The sequence below is a fragment of the Diadema setosum genome, chromosome 2, assembly GCF_964275005.1.
Source record: "Diadema setosum chromosome 2, eeDiaSeto1, whole genome shotgun sequence".
NCBI lineage: Eukaryota > Metazoa > Echinodermata > Echinoidea > Diadematoida > Diadematidae > Diadema > Diadema setosum.
The window spans coordinates 36,808,012-36,814,811 of NC_092686.1; positions in this window are offsets into that span (position 1 = coordinate 36,808,012).

Below are 6,800 nucleotides of genomic sequence, written 5' to 3' on the forward strand. Positions count from 1 at the left end.
TATCCAAGCTGGACACTCTGTATTATTATATTTTGTTATATATCATGTATTTTCCATCGAGAAATACGAAAATAAAATTGAAATTGAAAAAAAAAATATGTTTTGAGTGCATCATGGCGGGGTCATAGGTAGATACCTAATGTTATCTGAATTGCGATTTTTGTTGTGCTTATTTCTTTTTTTTTTTCTTGGAGGGGGGAAGGGGAGGGGCGGGTGTTGTGTCTTCAAAAGTATCTATGTGGAAATCTATACTATAAGATAACTAAGTCAATACGAATTACAGGTGTTCATTGTAAAATATACAAAAAATATGTTTACAAGTATGATATATTACGCGTCTTCTTGTACTGTCTACTGACCATAGACAATAACATGTTGTTAATCCTTGCTTCCTGTGTATCATTCGATAAGATACGTATCAAATTTCACACATTAATTTATACATTCTGTTGAAGAAATAATGAAAAAAAAATCAAATATGAGATGAGAAGTTTAATAGATGTATTATAGAGACGTTATCTCAAGCTGGGTTGTCGTTGTTGTTGTTGCTGTTGCTGCTGTTTTTGACGGTAAACATGATGAAAAATGTTTGCTCAAAAATTCACCCGTATTATTGTTACTACACTATTAGTGCAAAGGAACAGCTGATTTTTTTTTCTTTTAGCTGTCGCTCTCAGTGAATTTGTAACTGGTTTTTATCAAGAGTTATTGATGTTTTAGCATCGCTGTATAGGAACTCTTAATGGATTTTGGTTCCCCCTAGTTCGTCTACCTTGAGCATACCAAATGAAAAGATCCGGAATGCTGAGTTCTCCGTGGACCATTAAATTCGATTTTTGCGTCAAGGTGTGACGGCTTTTAGAACCTGTTGGGATTTGGTTTGCCGAACTATCTATAGCTCTAATTTTCCGAGACCAATTCGACTAAAAATTCCAGCGTAGTATAAAGGGCAGTGAACCTGAATGGACACACTCTAATATAGATTCTTTTAAAGGACAATACACTTTTTTTTTTTAAATTCAAGAAAAGCTCCAAAAGCAAAACTTCAATGATGACAGGCGATTGAATGAGAAATGCCCACTTCTACAGTTTCAGCATCGGATTTGTAGTGGTTGACGTACATTCAGAAAGTGAATATGATTATCTGTGCAGTTTTCCGTTTACTAGATGCCATCTTCGCCATAGCATTCATAAGTATAATGAATATGTGATAAAACGAACGTACTGTCAGTCTTTTGTTCCTCGTAGACTTGTATTGTCACCGTCTTCTCTCTTCTCGGTACTGTCTCGCGTCGTATATGTGTGTGGGTAACTGAATGTATGTACGAGTGTGTTGTCCTTCTCATATTTTCCCGGTACACCAGTTCAATGAACACCATCTGGGCGTTAGCATTGATACTCTATTCTTATTTCCTATTATTGTCGAAGCCAGCGTATCTCAAAATAGCTATATTTTTACAAACGACTTAAGTAATCTACATTCAATTATCTAGCGATCCACGTCCTACAAGCTTAGCTTTTTAGTGGATCGCTATTTTCCAAAAAAAAAAAATTGAAGTTATTTTCTGAAAGCTCGCGAAGTATACATGTATACGCATCGTTCCTTCTGATTATTGTACATGATTATGTTGATGTATGTAATTTATTTCGTATATTACATGAACCTTTTGTAAAAGTTTAGACAATATCATTTCATGATATGTATACTTTGTATTACGTTTTGATTTTCGTTGATTGGAAATAAACTATGATTGATCGAGTATTATAACTATCATTATCACGGTAAGCATTACGGTAATTATACGTAGAAACAGTATATATGCAGAGTAGAAGCAGCCACATTTTTCAGCAGCTAAGGGCTAAAGCTATCGTTGTCGCAAACGATAACTGCTATGTACACCACCATGCAAACGTCTTCCTTCAAGAATCATCTGATAACTGCCTATTTCGTATGTCGGTGTTGATTCTGCGTTTGAACGATGACAAACTTTCATATCTGGCTGGAAATGATGATGATCGATTGTTCTAAATTAGTATCAATGACAAGAATTCAACTTGTGTATTTACATATAAGATGTTTAGATATATAACAGTATTCTACACAACTCTTTAGAGTCTCCACGATTACTTTGCATTAAGCATGTTAAGGAAAGTTCCCTGTACAGTGGATTGAATTCACTCCATTTTTTCTCCGACAATCAATCCGCCAGCTTTCCCAGAACAATGACGTTTCCTCTTCTATTTAACCCTTAAAGGGGATGGCTAGTAACTGATCAGTGGGGATGCTGGGGATGAATGTTCCAATCCTTGTGGGATTCATTTAAGAGTACATTATATATCTATTGTTGTGTGAAAATTATTTGCTTCAGAACGGTCTCATATTCAAGTAATGTGCATTTTAATGTTTCCAGGTTAGCATGCCTGTACAGTGACGGGGCGATCGTGAACGGCCCGTGAACGATCGCCCCGTCACTGTACAGGCATGCTAACCTGGAAACGTTAAACTGCACATCACTTAAATATGAGACCATTCTGAAGCAAATAATTTTCACACAACAATGGATGTATAATGTACTCTTAAATGAATCCCACAAGGATTGAAACAATCATCCCGCAGCATTCCCACTGATTCCCACTGATCAGTTACTATAGCCATTCCCTTTAACCCACCCTGTTCCGGTTTCCTTCCACTGACTGGTGTATGCCCCTATCTAGGATGGTGCCAAGTTTACGGCTTCCCGAAAAGACATCCTTTCCGTATTTAATGGGGTCTATATTAAGGTAAAGGATAATGTTGTTATTATTGGCATGGTTGTGGTTGGCCTCCAGTGTCAAATATTTCGGGGTATTAAAACAAAAGAGCTCATGTGATGTTTCGAACATAATGATATCATTAAAAAGGGACTAGTGAAATTAAGATTTATCGGCGTAACTAGCTTACTTCCAATAGTGGTCCAATGATCAAAATCAACTATCTTTCCGCATGTTTATGGAGTCATAATATGATTCTCATTCTATATCACTGCGTCATCACGGTAGAGCGATATAAGAAGCCGCTAAGCACAGCATTCGTCTAATTGTGGTCGCAGTTGGGGTTAAATGGAAATAAGTGATACGCGGGTTGTTCGCCTTGTGCAGTCAAAACGATTTTCGTTAATTTTTTGAACGAAAACAGCTTCTGTTCTCTCTGTTCTCTCATTATTATGTCTCTCTTAATATGTCTTTACAGTTCCTTTACACTTATTAATCTTATAACTCTTGTTATAGCCTCACGCGATAAATGCCATTTCGGATCTTAGACTGAATTATGTTCAAAAACATGCGTGTGTTCTCTGTATTCAAGATTTTTTCTGAAAAGATCATTGCAGATAGCGTATCTCTCAGGGCTATTTTGAGCGAAGAGGGGAAATATCACGTTGTAGAGTACATTCCTTGGAGTGCAAATATAAAAGACTAAGAAGAAGTATATAGCTACTCCCGTACTGATACAAATTCAGATGTTCAATCCAAATCTATTAGCAGGTTTAGCAACCATTTTGTAATGTGTGTTTAAACAATTTACTTGTTGGATAGTGATTCAACACACGCAGACCGTCACTTATGTGCTAGCCCATGAACACAAATACATGGTGTCATTTCGAATGTTCACTGCGTGATTACGCATGGTATACCTAGTTTGGTAGGTCGATATCTAGTTATGAATGTATGACTTGTGTCATTACATGAACAGACATTGATTATCATGGGTACATGGTCATACATGCTGAAATAACTGGAGGTTGGATAGTTCTGTCATGATGTTAACATAATGTATTCAGGTTTTATGACCACTTTGTATTCCAGCAGCCCATTCCGTGCAGAAAGGGCACCATGGTTGATCTCCCCGCATTGCCATTTGCCAAATAATATTCCTCCATCCATGTGTCAACAATTCAGAGAACATAGCGCTGGCCTTATGCCAAAAGGGCCTTAAAGAACTTCCCCTGTTATGCCAAAAGGGCACTAATAGTGTACAAAAAAAAAATTCCTCCATCCATGGGTCAACAATTCAGAGAACATAGCGCTGACCTTATGCCAAAAGGGCGTTAAAGAACTTCCCCTGTTATGCCAAAAGGGCACTAATAGTGTACACAGTCTATGGTGCTAAGGGTCCTTTGGCATAACAGTGGAAGAGGTTTAAGGCCCCTTTGGCATAAGACCGACGAGGTATACTGCATATAAGACAGTCTGCTCCGTTCATTCTGTCTTTCGCGGCGGATTTCCATGAAAACGCCTGGAAGAAAAGATCTCGAATTACTCTTCTATGGCACGGATCGCCTCATGCCCCTCATGTACCCCGGATATCTGTCAATCAGCTTTATTCTCAATCTTGTTTTGATTTGCAAACCACAGTACAGTTGCTCAATTTTCATATTCGGGCAGGCATACTGTCTCCATTGTGGCTTTTCTTCTATTCATGGCCCTCTGCAAATGAAGTCCAGTTTTCTTTGTTTTGGTGGTTTGTTTTGCTTGATTTATTTTCTTCAACATTATTTCACGCATAAATCAAATTTATTATTTTTTTTTGAATATCACAGAAAACATCAATTATACGGATTATAATGTGGATGATTCAAAGAAAACAAATAAATGTCTCCATTAAAGGAATGGTATAGTAATGGTGGAGATGAGGATTGGGCTTTTAACTTTTTGTGAGATACAAAAAAAAAAAACACTGATGAAATTATATAACATATCATTCTAAGAGGACTTCAAAGATTATTTGATGGACATCGATTTTAGAATGGCTGAAATATCAACAACAACAAAAAACACCAAAGTAAAACAGAGTGATCGTAATAAAAAGTGGGTCCCACCTTTCATTAGGATCACTCTTTTGGATATCTCAACCATTTCAAAGCCGAATTTTATCAATTAAACGTTGAATTCCTCTTGAAAGTACATGCTCTTTCATATTTATAAGAGGTTTCTCATCATCTCACCGAAATGTGACAGAAACCTGAAGTTAGGTCTCAACCAAAACTATATGATCCCTTTAATTCCAAAATTATATAGTATTCCATATTTGCAAATGATTAACTAAGAAATTATGCAGAAGGACTTCCACTATAATCGGTTGGTTGAACACGTGCCAGCTCAGAAAACCTACCTACGGTGGGAGGGGGTCAGGACGAGTTAAAAACGGGTGCACGTCATGAGACCGACACCCACGAGTCATACAGCTCATGAGTCATGCAGCCCACGAGTCATACAGCTCACGAGTCATTCAGTCCACGAGCCATACAGCTCACGAGTCGTGCAGCCCATGATTTATACAGCTCGCGAGTCATACAACCCATGAGTTCGACACTAAGCTATACCAAGGCCCACGAGACGGACACATTAAGCCCTGAGCGGTATCTGTCGAACTCGTGGCTGTTTTTACCTAGTGTCGAACTTATGGGCTTTATTTGCCTAGTGTGGAACTCATGTGCTGTATGACTCGTGATCTTTATTACTCATGGACCTGTTTTTAACGTCGAACTCGTGGGCTGTATGACTCGTGGGTGTCAGTCTTGTGGGATGACCCCGGTGAGTACATTCATTTTGCTTAGCAGAATGAGAAAAGAGACATTGACATATATAAATATAATTCATTAGGTTTGCACTATTGTGCATGAATACTAAGATATGGTACATTATCATTATGATTATGATGATGACAGCGTGATGCTGAAAAAATAGTGATAATGAAGATGATAGTGATGGTGGTGATGATAAATGTGATTGCGATAAAACGAAAGGGTATGGTACTATAAAAACATTATGTATGCTTGCATTACTAGTAGTTGGTTAGTTCATTAGCTTCACTAATTCATCGTAGAAGATGGAAATTGTAGTATTGTCTTCTAAATCATCGGAATACTGTGGTTGCTTCGATTCTAACCTAACAGCCTATTTCTTTGTCAACTTATTGACAGATTGCCCTACATCGACGTAAATAAGTACTGAATTGATCAGTGTTTTAGTAGTAGCCATGATAAAAAAAAAAACATGGGCGTTCATGCAATCTGTCAGTCAGTTGCAATGAAAACACCTCGACGGAAGAATTCCATGAGCCTATTTCTTATTCTGGATCTCTTCGTCTGATGTAATCGCCGTATATGTCTGTCTATTGCAATGATACATTCAACTTAGAATAATTACAACTTCTTTGTCAAATATTGCTGTTCAAAACTACACTGTGTGTGACGCTTACATTCAATTTTCCTAAATCAACTTGACAGTTTTCAATGAAAGAGAGCTTGGTCATGTACTTCTTTTTAGGTAGGCATGCTGGGCGGGGCCTTTCTCGTTAGAATTTATTACTGTTGGTAATTCAAACATAAACTATTCATGGACCTATAATAGAGACGATAGTTAACATGTTGGTCTTCTTTTTATGCTATGGTAACTTGCGTCACTCATGCTGGTAGCATATTATTATTATTATTATTTTTTTTTTTTTTGCCGTGATGCGAGGAGAGTGTTAACAAAAATGGATGGTGCGAATCGCCGAATTGGTTCCGTGCAGTGCATAAATTGCTTTGCTGCTGGCAGAATATTTGCACCATCTAATCTCAACTCGTAGGCCGGCGGCAACGGCACCTGGCAAATTCATTTATCACTGGCACTTCCCCGCCAGCCCAAATCTCCCTCTTACTTGCCCCTCACTCCCCAAAGTTAAAGACACGGACGAGAACATGGATTCTTTGTGAGAGACAATGGGATTTCATCCTCTTAACCTTTTGTTTTCTTGCATCTCACGGGCGGGGGTGGGG